Genomic DNA, 13,426 nt, shown 5'->3' on the forward strand with positions numbered 1-13,426 from the left:
ATCCTGAACTCATGGCCCGCACCACCTGGTACAGGGCTGGCCTCCAGAGTCACTGTATTCGGTGTCCCGGCCAATCTCACAGGGGTGGCCTGGCCTCTTCCAAGGGGCTGAGGTTCCTAGGTTGTGATGTACAGGACACTGAGAACACTAGACGCCTTCAGGGGCCCTTTGCAGGCCAAGCTGGGATTTGAACCCAGGCCTACCTACTGCTGAGATCTCTGTTTTTTCCTCCCCACCCTGCAGGCAGGGCACCCCACAGTCTGGCCTCACCCTAAGGGCTCTGCTCCCTCAGGAGTCCTGCCCTCCAGGCATGCCCTCCCCAACATGCCCACTGCAATGTGAGACACTTCTAGTTCACTCCTGACATCTAGGGTTGAGTGCTGGCCCTGCCTTGGACACTCCTGGGCAATGACCTTCATCCCTCTGAACCCCAATCTTCTCATTTGTAAAATGGAGACAATAATAACTCCCAAAAATAAGATCAAGGAGGACAAAAGGCATTGTAAGTTTAAAGAGCTATACAGCTGCCTGGGTGGCTCAGTCGGTTAAGCGTCTGACTTCGGCTCAGGTCATGGTCTCACGGTTCACGGGTATGAGCCCCGCGTCGGGCTCTGTGCTGACAGCTCGGAGCCTGGAGCCTGCTTCCGATTCTCTGTCTTCCTCTCTCTCTACCCCTCCCCCACTTGCCCTCTGTTTCTTTCTCTCTCAAAAATAAATATTAAAAAAAAAAAAGCCATTCGAGACCATACATATTTTTAAAAATTAGATTCCACTTCATCCTCCAGGAACTCATCTAAATTGTGCCTCTACCGGAAAAGTCTTTCCAGCCCCGGAGAAGGAGAGATGGAATACAGGCCTTTGCTCACTCTCCCCACCACGGCTGGCCCGGCTCTTCTGGCCCCTCTCGGACACCGCCTGGCATTGCATTTCTTTTCCTACAAGTGCCTGTCTTGATTTCCCCACCTGTACCAGGAAACACTTGAGGGTGGGGCCACGTCTTAATCTGCATCTGACTCCTTCCCTCAGCCCCCAACACTGAGCTTTGAGTCAAGCAGGCACAAAGTGAGTAGCTGAGTGCTTTCTGAAAACACCCCCCAGGAGAGGGTACAGCACCATACAGAGACAGCAGAACCAACCGGTGGTCAGCAAGGTGGTGGCGAGCCAACTCCAGAAGGGGCGCACTTTCCAGCAAGCAGGCGCCTCCTCACAGCCTCCTCCCCCTTGAAGGACACTCAAGTGGGACAAGCCTGGCTGCTGGCGGCCTCAGCCGGAGCCAGGGACAGACTAATGAGGGGAGGAGCTGTCGGAGGCTGGTTGTCATGGGCAAGGGGTGAGCGGGGCCTGGGTGGGGGTGGGATGCCCTGTTCACACAGACTCTGTTCTTCTTTCAAATCCAAGGCCAGGCCACAGGAACAGGTTCTTCCTTTGTTTGGAAAACTCCTCTAGGACTCCAGAGAGTCAGAGCCTGGACAAGGAGAAAGGGAGCCTCAAGGCTGGGGAGCCTGTCCTCATAGGAATGGGTCCTGTGAAGTCACAGAGGTATAGAGCCTGCCTCCCTCCCTCCTGGACCCCAGAGTCCAGGAGATCTCGGTGACCTGACCACCCTGAGCTTCATTTCCTCATCTGTGAGGTGGGGATATCACAGGACAACCTCAGAGGGCGGGGTGAGTGTGCGACACCCAGGGGGCTTCCTTCCTTTCTTGGTCTCCTTTCCAAGCTGCCACCAGGGACATCAGCAGGGACGGCCCAGACCAGGCTGGGAATTGACCACTGGGGAGTGGAGGGTTTCCTGTGCTTGTTTATTCATTCGCCATTGATTTTAATTAACTCCCTCCTTTGGATTCACAGACAGACAGGAGGCACTGGATAATGAAGACGAGTCTTCAAATCGATAGTGATGTGGTCGCCAGCACTGAAATCCTGTAGTCCTGCCCTTGCTGGAGGAGCTCCAGGTAGAACAGGAGATGGATGGATGATAAGGACAGCTTCCTCCAGCGAGAACGTGATACTCTCTAGGGGAGGCAGACAGTGTTCAGGGAGAAGGGAAGTCAGGGAGGGCATCTCGGAAGAGGTGGCATTTAAAAATGGGCACAACTTAGACAGAAATGCTAGGGCTGGTGTGTCCCACGGGCAGGGCAAAGGCCAAGTGGTGGGCTTCTCTGGGGCCTGGACAGCCCCGCTGGCTCAAAGAAAGGCTCCAGGCTCAGGCACCTCGGGCACCAGGTCCGTACTGTTTCTCTGCGGCAGGTTATTGTTGCTGATTTACGGCAGAGAAGAAACAAAGTGAGTGCATATCTCCTGCCTTTGCTGGATGCAAAGTACGGCTTTGCTCTGTCCCTGACCACAGCTCTCTCTCTCCTTCTGTCTCTGTGGATCTCTGGGCCTTTGTCTTTACTTTGTCTCTTCGTGCCTCCTTTTTGCCAATGTTTTAAAAAAATCTCTGTCTGCCTTTGCTTCCCTTGTCTTTCTTTCCCTGTCTTGTCTGTGTCATATGTCTTTGTGTTCTGGGTCTTCCTGGGGTTTTCTCTCATTTCCTTTTTCTGTTTTTGTCAGTTTCTCTCTCTCCAGTCTCATCTCTCAGCATCTTTGTCTGTCTGTCTCTGGGTCTGCATCCACCCCTCCCTCTCTCTCTCTCTCTCTCTCTCTCTCTCTCTCTCTCTCTCTCTCTCTCCCCCTTTCTCTCTCCCCAGGCCTCTCAGTCCCATTCTCTCAGGCTCCAGCCTCCTCAGCTTCTGGGTTTGTCCTTCTGGTTCCCTCACCTGAGCAGAAGCTCAGGGACATGGGGTCTGTGCTCAGAGCCTGGGTGTGGGGGATGGGCTGCCAGGTCTACCTGAGCCCCAGGGGGACCCAGAGGCAAGTGAGGCAGGAGAGGCCTGGTCCTGCTGTCCTGTATGGAGATCCGGGCAGACAGACTCTCCTAGCTTTGCTGTGACTCCCAGACCAGCAGTCAGGAATCAACTCGTCCTGCCTGCGAGGCTGGCCTTGACCTATGATGGACAGGCGGCCCCAGGAGAGAGCTTCCGAACTGAGCGGAGCCACGATGCTATCTCCTTGGACTTTACTAGAGTCTGACAGGGCAGGCGGGCCCAGGGTTATTCACTTTACCCAGGTCCCCAAAGGCTGAGAAATCTAGAGTGGGCAGAATTGAGATGTAGGTGTTTATATGGTGAGACAGGTGAGCGGCTGGGGAGGGTGTGCGTCACTGCGTGAGGTGGAGCCCAGCCCTGGCCTGGCCCACGGCGGCAGGAGCTCTGTGCATGTCATTCGAGCTGAAGCCAGAGGCTGGCTCGGGGGACAGGGCCCTGCTTTCCTGTCGGCTCGGATGCCATGGGAGTGGGGGCTGGGAGTCCCCAGCACCTTACAGCTGGAATCACCCAATCAGCTGAGGCCGTCACTGGGTTTGGGCAAATGAGAAGCGACAGCCACGGCCCTGACCTCTGTGGTGTGGCTAATGAGGGCCTTCTGCTCTTGGGAAATCAATCCTCAAGCCAATGAGGATGCCCAGGACAGGCAGGAGGGTTGCTGGGGCAGGAGTGGGGCGCGGGAGTAGGGGCGACACAGCCTGCCGAAGCTTAGGGCTTCTGTTCTGGGGATGCCCCGCCCCCACTCACCCACACTGGCATCGGACTAGAGTTTGGCTTCACCAAGGGCTCTGAAGGTCAAGACAAATTAGTATGCGTGGGCTTCTCTTTCAAAACACAGCCACATAAGAGGTGGCCAGGTCTCCACTTCCCTGGGAAAGGGCAGAGTTTCCTGAAGGCCGAGGGGATCTTTCTGCCCACACCGAGGTTATGATGCAAGTTATTTGCCTCTCCGTGCCCTACTATAAAATGGGACAGCAGTCCAGCCCCCCACCCCCGCCCCTCTGTGTCAGAGGAATGCACGGCGCCCAGCACAGCCTGCAGTGAGCAACCACGCAATCCACGCGGCTACAATAGTTGCTGGTTTTATTTGGCCACTCGCCACTGAGGCCCAACGCATACCTCTTTCACCGCACAGACCTACGGGCAGACGGTACCCTGGCCCTCAGAGCACAGAGCGCTGGCGGCCACGTGGGAAGCCCAACGACTGGCTGGCCGTTGGGTGTCTGCCCCAGTGGGGCCCACATGGGCTGGGGCAACTTGGCACCCTCCCCACTGCCTTCTCCTGCCTTCGGAGAAGGATGACATTCAGTTCCCCAAATGGCTGGTGGAAGCCCCAGACAGCACTGTCTGTGCCTCTTTCTGGTTTACTTATTTCCTGGACCCGAACAGCAGACCAACCCCATGCAGACCGGAGTCAAGGGGTTCAGTGAGGGACCCAAAGTGCCCTTCTCAGGTGGTGGGAAGACGGCTTCTCCCACCCTCCTCTCTAAACAGTCCTTCCTGGCTCATGTGCACACGTGCATGTGCGTGCAGGGCCAGGGCCAGTGCTGAAACGGGGCTCACCACCTGCCAGACATTTCTCCAGAAAGTTTCATTCCCTTGGATTTGGAGCTAGAAGATAAAAGCTGGAAGAGAACAGACTCTGTCCAGGCTCCCTAGTCTCTCCATCCCACTCATGGGGCAACCAGGGCTCAGAGAGGAAGAGGAACCGGCATCCCTAGCCTGGGGTCAGGGTCAGGAGTGGGAACACGCAGATGTGACACGCTCAGGCTCTGTCTTCCACTGGTGAGCTGGAGGGGCCAGTGGGTGAGGCGAGCCGGACATGATATTTGCTCTGCTCCATTTACGACATTTCTGGATACGAGTATTGATTTCCACAGAGAGGTATGCTCACTTTTCTTGCAACAGATGTTCCTGTTGGTCTAAGTCCTATTCTCTCTCTTTTCATAGGGATGTGGAAACCAGAACTATTTCACTTTCTTCTTAATAACCCTGTAAGCGTGATGATCACAGCATCAAGAGACAATAGGAAGGGGTGAGGACTGTGGCAAACCAGAGACCATGCGGCCAGGGTGAAGGGGAAGCTGCGACTCAGCTTGTCCGATTTTTCCAGGGAGGGGGGCAGTACTGGCAGACTTCCTGATTTTCAAAAAAGAAGCCAGAATTTCACTTTTTTTTTTGAGAGAGAGAGTGAGACAGAGCGTGAGTGGAGGAGGGACAGAAAGACAGGCAGACAGAGAATCGGAAGCGGGCTCCAGGCTCTGGGCTGTCAGCACAGAGCTCAACGTGGGGCTTGAACTCACGAGCTGTAAGATCGTGACCTGAGCCGAAGTTGGACGCTTAACCGACTAAACCACCCAGGCGCCCCCCACCTTCTTTTTAATGAGGATTTTCCACGTTTAAAAAAGTTATCGGTGAGCATAAAGCCGGGAGCCAGATCGAGTCACTGCTCCACCAGTTTGCGACCTCTAACACTGGCGCGTGTCCGACCCTTGGCGGACAGATGGCATCCCGTTTCCCAACACGGACGCCCTCCTGCTCTGCTGTCCTCTGCCTCCTCCACGCCTCAGCCAGCCTGACCCCTCTGCCCATAGCACACACTCCCAGCTGCTCCGAAGGCTGCAGGGAGTTCACGCACCACGTCCAGGCCAACGTGACAGAAATGCCAAGGCCAGAGTCTGCTGGGGAAACACTGGGGGGTGAGCAGGAGGTGGGAGAGGGCAGCTGAGCGCTCTGAGGAGCTTCCAAAATGCCAATTTCTTAGGAACGGGGAAAGAAGGAAGGTGGCATAGCAACAGCTGGCTCTGGGCAGTGAGCAATCCTGTATGAAAATAAAACATTTTACAATCCACAACCGTGGCTCATTAAGAATGAATGGATCTACTGGTATAAATAGCACGCTGCGTTAAGAAGTCAGGAAACAGCATATGCGTTTGATGGAAAAACGGCTGCCACGGAACTGCTTATTAGCTCCGTCGGCTGCAGCTCCGCACTAACGAGACAGAGGTCTCTGGTTCAACGCTTTGGAGGGTCATGTGGATTTCTTGACCTTGGGCCGTAGAATGCATCCCCATCTCCCCAGCCCCAGTCACAATATGGGGGCAGATTCTGCACACACAGTAACGAGCCCCTAGTGAGTTTCCCCCAGTTTCTGAAGCACAGTATCCTCTATAATATAAAGTATCCAATATGCTCTACTATAATATCCAGCCTCTGCTTGAATGCTCCCGGTGACAGGGAACTTGCTACCATGTCAGGCACAAAACACCCCATTCTGGGGTTCAGTGGCTCCTGAGCAAGGGACCCAAACCCCCTGCTCTGTCCCAGCTCTGCTTTGCGGGAGGGCAGTCCTAGCTAGCCACGCCACCTATTATATCTAGTGGGGTACAGGCTAGGTGCAAAAGGGACAGCCCGGGTAGGAATGAGTCGGGCCAATCACCTCCGCGCTGAGTGTGGACGCGGGGTCCCAAGAGCGGGGCCAGAGGAAGGGCGTGCAGGTGTGAGGCTAGGGGACGCAGCTGATCCAAGAGCTCCCTGAGAAGGAGAAATAGCTGCTGCCACACTCCTCCACCTCACAGGTCTTGCAAGCCTTGTCTCCTTCCCTGCTTCTGGGAGACAGACCTTCCCAGCAGCCTGGTGGCTATGCCTGTACAGGGGCTGCCTGTGGTGGTGGTCTCTGTTCCTGGCGACCAAAATCCTCTCGCCAAGTCTGAAAGGGGACAGCTGGTGCGTGTGTGGTGATTTGGGCAACGGTTTATTCTGTGTTGAACTCAGAGGGGAGGGGGATGGGCTGGGACTCAGACGCCTCTGGGCTGCAGCCTATATAGGTCGGATCGTCCATCACGAAGAACCACTTTTGCCGTCCGAAGCTGCCCCACAGGCTGTCTGAGCATCAGATGAGATAACGACCGTGAGCCACAGAACTCTGACTGTGGCCAACACAGCACCCAGTATACTGGACGTGGTGGCACGGGCGGGTCAGCCGGGGTCATTCCGGAAGGGTGGCCCAGGGTAAACATGTGTAGCCTGATCTGAACCAGACTGTTCAACCCAAACAATCCTGAAGCTTGCTTTCGCTAGACTGCCAACAGAACCACAGTTGAGGATTTTTTAAAAAATCGTTTAAAATTTAGTGAACCAATGAAGTAGCAATGAAACCCCTCTGTTTTTCTCAAAACTGTCCACCTGGAACAAATCCAAAACCTTGACGTACTTTTCTGGAACAGACCTTGAAGTCAACCTGTGTGTAAATCTGTTCAAATCCATCTAGGAAGCTTGTGCTCTGTTCGTAGGGGATGCCAGGGGGCTGGAGGTAGGAGGACCCTGGAGAGGGACGGTGACCCTGGCCTCAGTGGAGATGGGAAAGTGAACTTGCCTCACAGCCATGGGAGCTGTAGAGGTCTGCTTGTGCCTCAGCCAGGGCCTTTTGGCCCATCAGGGTTTCTTTGCCATCTCTGGGGGGATGGAGTATGGAGGCAATGGCTGCTTATACCCCGTGGGTAAGGCTTTATGGCGACTAGGGTGGAAGTGAAATATGAAAAGTCCTCCAGAGTCTGGCCAGGCCACAGGGCAGTGATGAAGGCTTCATACAAGGGGTGCCCTCCCACCTTCCCAGCCCCAGGCTCCCAGGCAGAGGCAGGTAAGCAAAGCCTTACCAATCCGGGGGTCGGTCTCCCAGGAACCCCAGCTCTCTGGCTCCCATCTGAGAAAAGTGCACATATCCTAGAAAGCCCTTTGACCAATGCATGGACTCTAGACTCAGGGCTTCAGGCCCCCAATTTCAGGGGCTCAGCCCCAGAGGGGCAAGCTGGTGTAGACCAACCATTAAGCAGGTCCAGGGCAATGTTGCCTCAGTCAGAGCACTGCGGGCTGAAGAAAATAAGAAGCCTCATCATATTAAGGATCCTTGCCATTGGAGGCAGAGAAGCACAAAATCCTATCAGAATAATTTCCACAGGTAATGACTTCAGTCAGATCAGTTCGGCTCTCTGTCTAGGTCTTAAACAGAATTAGGCTCATCCAATGCCCAGTCTCCCTTTGACCTTTCTTCCATTCTTTGTAGTGAGTGACTAATGGCTAGAACCGCAGCAACCATCTTGTGACCACGAGGGAAAGAGCAAGAATTATAAAGACATCTGTCCTGACATCACTGAGCTGCTGAACCAAAGCTACAGGTGCCTTCCCTAAATTTTCTAGCATGTGGCAAAAAAAAAAAAAAAAAAAAAAGGAAGCTCGTATTACTCAGATATGCCAGGTTAATATGGCACCCACCACCCCTACCACCAGCAAATATCTTTGCACTTGGCCCCACGGCGGGAATCCAGCTCAAAGGAAAGAAGTCTACGGAAGAGGTGGGCCCGGCTCTAAAGGGATTAAGACCCAAGAACCCATAGTACTGGTTCCACGTCTTACACCTTCCATTTCACAGGGGAACAGAGAGACCCAGGAGGGTGCCAAAGCTGGCTGCATTCATTGCTGCCGTCAACTTGGAGCAGTGGCCTGCCCGGGGGAAGCAGCATGGAGCGCTCTCCATTTAGGCTGAGCAGGTGGGAGTGTGCAGTCTCCCAGAGGCATGCAGATTGCAGCCGGGGCCACTCAGGCCGCACCATTCCTCGCCCCATCCTGGGGAAACAATGAATGTCCTGCCATAAACGAGCTGGGAGAGGGCTTACCAAGGGGTCTGCAGGCAAGTTCTTGGCCCAAATCAACAGCCCGTGTCAAAAGAGGGAGAGGGTAGCCAGTCAGGTGGTCAGTCAACCGGCTGCAGGTCCCACAGCCTCAGCCTCGCCGGCTCTCTTTGAGATAACATAGCGGCAAAACCGCTTCTGATCTTTCTCTAATACATTCTCTGTGTTATTTTTAACATTTAGATCTTTAACCTACCTGCAGTGTGTTTCTGAATACACACGGAACGGGGTGGAAATCTAATTATGCTAATTCCAGTTGTGACATAAACCTGTTATTTTCCCAGTGAATTGAAAAACTACCTATGTTCAGCTTCCATACGTCCTTAGATCTCTTATTTCTCTATTCTGTTCTACTAATCTATTTATTTATTCTATAAGTAAATATTCTATTTATTCTGGTGACAATGCTATACAATTGTATTGATTATAGTACCTTCAGAATAAGCTTTATTTGGTCAGGCAGCTCCTTCTACTACCTTGCCATTCTTGAGCGCCTGGGTGGTTCAGTTGGTGAAGCATCTGACTTTTGCTTTCGGCTCAGGTCATGATCTCACGGTTCGTGGGTTCAAGCCCAGCTTCGGGCTCTCTGTGCTGACAGTGCAGAGCCCGCTTGGGATTCTTTTTCTCTCTGTCTCTGCTCCTCCCCCATTCTCTCCCTCCCTCCCTCCCTCCCTCTCTCTCTAAAATGAATATACTAGGCATTTATCCACGGCATACAGGTGTGCTGTTTTGAAGGGACACAGGCACCCCAATGTTTATAGCAGCACTATCAACAATAGCCAAAGTATGGAAAGAGCCCAAATGTCCCATCGATGGATGAATGGATAAAGAAGATAATGGAGTATTACTCGGCAATCAGAAAGAATGAAATATTGCCATTTGCAACTACGTGGATGGAACTGGAGGGTATTATGCTAAGTGAAATTAGTCAATCAGAGAAAGAAAAATCATATGACTTCACTCATATGAGGACTTTAAGAGACAAAACAGATGAACATAAGGAAAGGAAAACAAAAATAATATAAAAACGGGCAGAGGACAAAGCATAAGAGACTCATAAATATGGAGAACAAACAGAGGGTTACTGGAGGGAGTGTGGGAGGGGGGATGGGCTAAATGGGTAAGGGGCACTAAGGAATCTACTCTTGAAATCATTGTTGCCCCATATGCTAACTAATTTGGATGTAAATTTTTAAAAATAAAATTAAAAAAAGAAAGTAAAAAAGTTTATGCAAAAAAAATGAATAAACTACCTTGCCATTCTTTAAAAAAAAAAACAAACATTCTGGGGCACCTGGATGGCTTAGTCAGTTGAGTGTCCCAACTCTTGATTTCGGCTCAGGTCATGATCCCAGGGTCGTTGGATGGAGCCCCACATCGGGCTTTGCGCTGGGCATGGGGCCTGCTTAACATTCTCTCTGTCTCCCTTTGTCCCTCTTCCCTGATCACGTGAGCTGTCTCTCTCTCTCTCAAAATAAAATAATTCTTAAAAAAGAAAAACACATTTTTGGGGCACCCGGGTGGCTCAGTTGAGTAAGCTTCTGATTCTACCCTCGATTTCGGCTCAGGTCACGATCTCACAGTTTGTGAGTTCAAGCCCTGTGTCAGGCCGTGTGCTAACAGTGTGGAGCCTGCTTGGGATTCTCTCTCTCTGCTCCTCCCCTGCTTATGCTCTCCCTCATCTCTCTCCCTCTCTCAAAATAAATAAATAAAGTTAAAAAAATATAAAATAAAAAGACACGTTTTGTTAAATTGAAATATAACTCACATACCATAAAATTCACCCTTTGAAAGCATAGGATTCTGTGGTTTTTAGAATATTCATTAAGTCGCGCAATTATCACCACTGCCCATTTCCAGAACATCTTCATCACATGTTCTCTGTACCCATCAGCAATCACTCCGTTTCCCCTCTTCCCACCCCTGGCAATCGCGAATCTACTTTCTGTCTCCATGGATTTGCCTGTTCCGAACATTTCATGTAATTGCAACAATATGCTACATGGCCTTTGTCTCTAGCTTCTTTCACTTAGCATAAAGTCTGCAAGGTTCATCTGTATTGTAACTGGTGTCAGTATTTCAACCCTTTTTAGGGCTGACTAATATTTCTTTAAAAAAATTTTTTTTAAACGTTTCTTCATTTTTGAGAGACACAGAGAGACAGAGAGTGAGTGGGGGAGGGGCAGAGAGCGAGGGAGGCACAGAATCTGAAGGAGGCTCCAGGCTACAAGCTGTCAGCACAGAGCCAGACTCAGGGCCCAAACTCACTAATCGAGAGACCATGACCTGAGCCGAAGTCAGACGGACACTTAACCCACTGAGCCACTCTGGTGCCCCAAGGCTGACTGATATGTCACTACATGACTATGCCACATTTTGTTTCTCCAATGGACAACGGAACATTTGAGTCCATTCCTTTCTAAAGACTCCACTGGGAATCAGGTAGGAATTGTTACACTTAACTAATTTGGAGGGACCAAAATCTTTGTCTGCCTCTCTGTGTCTTACTTTTTGTCCTTTGGTAAGATTCTATAATTGTCTTCATGTTGGACCTGTAATTCTCTTTCAAAATTTGCTTCTAGGCATTTTGTAATTTTTGCTGCAATTATGAGTGAATTTTCCCATTTTTCCTTCTAATTAGTCAGCACAGAGTAAACTATTGATTTGTACTTGTGTACTTTTACTTCGTATCCTGTCAGTTCTCAAATTCTCTTATTAATCCTAGTGGGTGTTTTAGCAGGCTTTCTTGGGTTTTCTTGATATATAAGCATATCATCTGTAAGTAAGAAAATTTCTTCTCTTTTCTAATAGTAACAGATTATTTTATTTTCTTGCCTTATTGCATTAGTTAAAACTACAAAATACTGTCACATGATGGTGGTGATGGGGGTATTCTTGACTTGCATTTCGATAGAACATGGCTTTGGTGCTTTATCAGTGAATATAATATTTGGTGTTGGGTTTTGTTTCTTCTTTGGTAATTTCCTCATATGTAAGTAATTTCCTTATTCTCATTAGATTTTTTTATTTAGCGTATCTTTTTTTAACTTTGGAGAGGAAGGCACTTCGAAGCAACACGGGAAACCTAGAAACCACGAAACAATGAAAGACATACTTGACTTGACAGAAATGAAGAGAAGTCGTTTTTGAATGGCAGAATAGTGTGAGTAAAGGCTGGGGTCGAAAGAAACGGGAAGTCAAGGAGGAAAACATTTGCAAGCCATCTAACATCCCTAACTCATAAGCAGCACCTATAAATCAAGGACAAAATAAACCACCTAATATGAAATGAGCAATGGATTCAAACAGGCAGAGGAGTCCACACCCCAATGCTGGCCACTCCATTTCTGCCTGGCCCTGAGCTCAGCTGTGGCTGAATGGGGTGCTATAAGGGCTGGGCTTCCCAGATAGGCTCTAAACTAGACCGCAGACTATAGTTCTACCCCCAGCCAGCTGCCCAGCACCTGGGCACTGCTGATGGTCGGGCTGGGGAGGGGAGGCGACTCTTGGAGCTCAAGAAACGCTCAATGGTTCCCCAATCATCAGTGGTCTGGAAGGAAAGGTCCAGTGACGTCCCTATGCCAGATTTGCAAGGCTGCCGGCTGGGGGCTGTCTGCGGCTAGGAGTCTGACAGCCTCGAGCCCAGCTTGAGAAGGAACCAGGACTGAGGCAGCGGCCCCCTGGCAGGTTGGGGGGCTTCCCAGACAGGTAAGGCAGACCTTTCCCCCGAAGTTGCTGCAGACTTGACTTCCAGGCCATGTATACCGACCAGGAGGAAGCCAAAGAAGGGCTGGCGTGGGGCTGACCTCCCCTTGCCCCCAGGCTCTGGACCAGCTGTGAGGATGGCTGCGTCTGGCTCGGGCCTCTGATCTCCCACAACTATCCCGTAGCCACCCGAGTGCCTCGGTGAGTACATAGCTGTTTCTGGGATGGCCAGGGGACCCAAACTCAGCCAGAAGGCACAGATCCTGGCTTCTGCACAGGCTAATCGGAGAGGACAACCATGGGATCAGGCTCGGAAGCAGTTCAGGGACAGTCGGCTTGTTTGTGGCCCCTGCTTACAAACCCCTGTGACGCAGAACCTCGCAGCTTTCCTCCTACGTCCCCAGCTGCACCTCCTTTGCCTCCTCCACCAGCTCCTATTCTTCCTTCCTCGCAGGACTGTGGGTTTCCTCAAGTTCAGTCTGCCCACCACATGTACCCCATGCACTCCCGATGTACGCCTTCCCTGGGTGTATGCAGACACCTCCTGGGCCTCCCCAACCAGCTTGGGGCCATCAGCCCTCACCTTTCCGGTGCCCACGGGGAGACACAGAAGTCATCTGTCTGGGCCACCTCTCCCTGCCTGGGACTAAAATGTGGATCATCACAGGGCTGCGATGCACTGGCCCGGGGCCTTGGCATGAAGGATGTGCTGCCTCGTGCTCTGGGAGCCTGGAGGCTTGTGACCCAGTCTTCGGAGGGACACCAAGCTCACATGGGGGCCTCCACATGGCGTGGCCTGGCCGCAGCGCAAAGGCAGTTAATAAGCCGTGCCAACGGCAAGCGTGTGGGCCACTGGCCGCCTCACCCACGTAATTAAAAGGCCATCTGTGTCTGCGTGGCTGAGGAATGGGGGCTCTGCCCTTCCCAGGGGTGTGTGTGTGCACACGTGTGCATGTGAACATGTGTGCTGTGCGGATGCTGAGCAGACAGGGCGGGGAGGGCCCTCGGGGCCTCCCCTCCCCAACCCCTCAAAGCAACATTCTGTTTCCGGGCTGCAACTCCTCCCTGGGCCAGAGGGGCACAGAGGTACCCTGACAGGGCCCAGAGCACAAGACCCTGCCTTTTGGTCCCAGCTCTGCCATATAGCAGCTCAGGAAGTCCATCCTTCCC

The 13,426-nt window shown here is 51.9% G+C and overlaps 1 protein-coding gene and 1 long non-coding RNA gene across 2 annotated transcripts in view; one reads left to right on the forward strand and one right to left on the reverse strand.

Annotated features, from left to right (window-relative positions):
* RPH3AL (rabphilin 3A like (without C2 domains)) overlaps positions 1-13,426 on the reverse strand; it is a 144,855-nt gene that overhangs the window by 11,962 nt on the left and 119,467 nt on the right.
* LOC128313490 (uncharacterized) lies at positions 1,375-6,069 on the forward strand. Its single transcript, XR_008294280.1, has 3 exons — positions 1,375-1,539; positions 1,849-1,952; positions 4,815-6,069. It is a non-coding gene; the product is annotated as an uncharacterized LOC128313490 (long non-coding RNA).

This window comes from Acinonyx jubatus, chromosome E1 (genome assembly GCF_027475565.1).
Source record: "Acinonyx jubatus isolate Ajub_Pintada_27869175 chromosome E1, VMU_Ajub_asm_v1.0, whole genome shotgun sequence".
NCBI classification, from domain to species: domain Eukaryota; kingdom Metazoa; phylum Chordata; class Mammalia; order Carnivora; family Felidae; genus Acinonyx; species Acinonyx jubatus.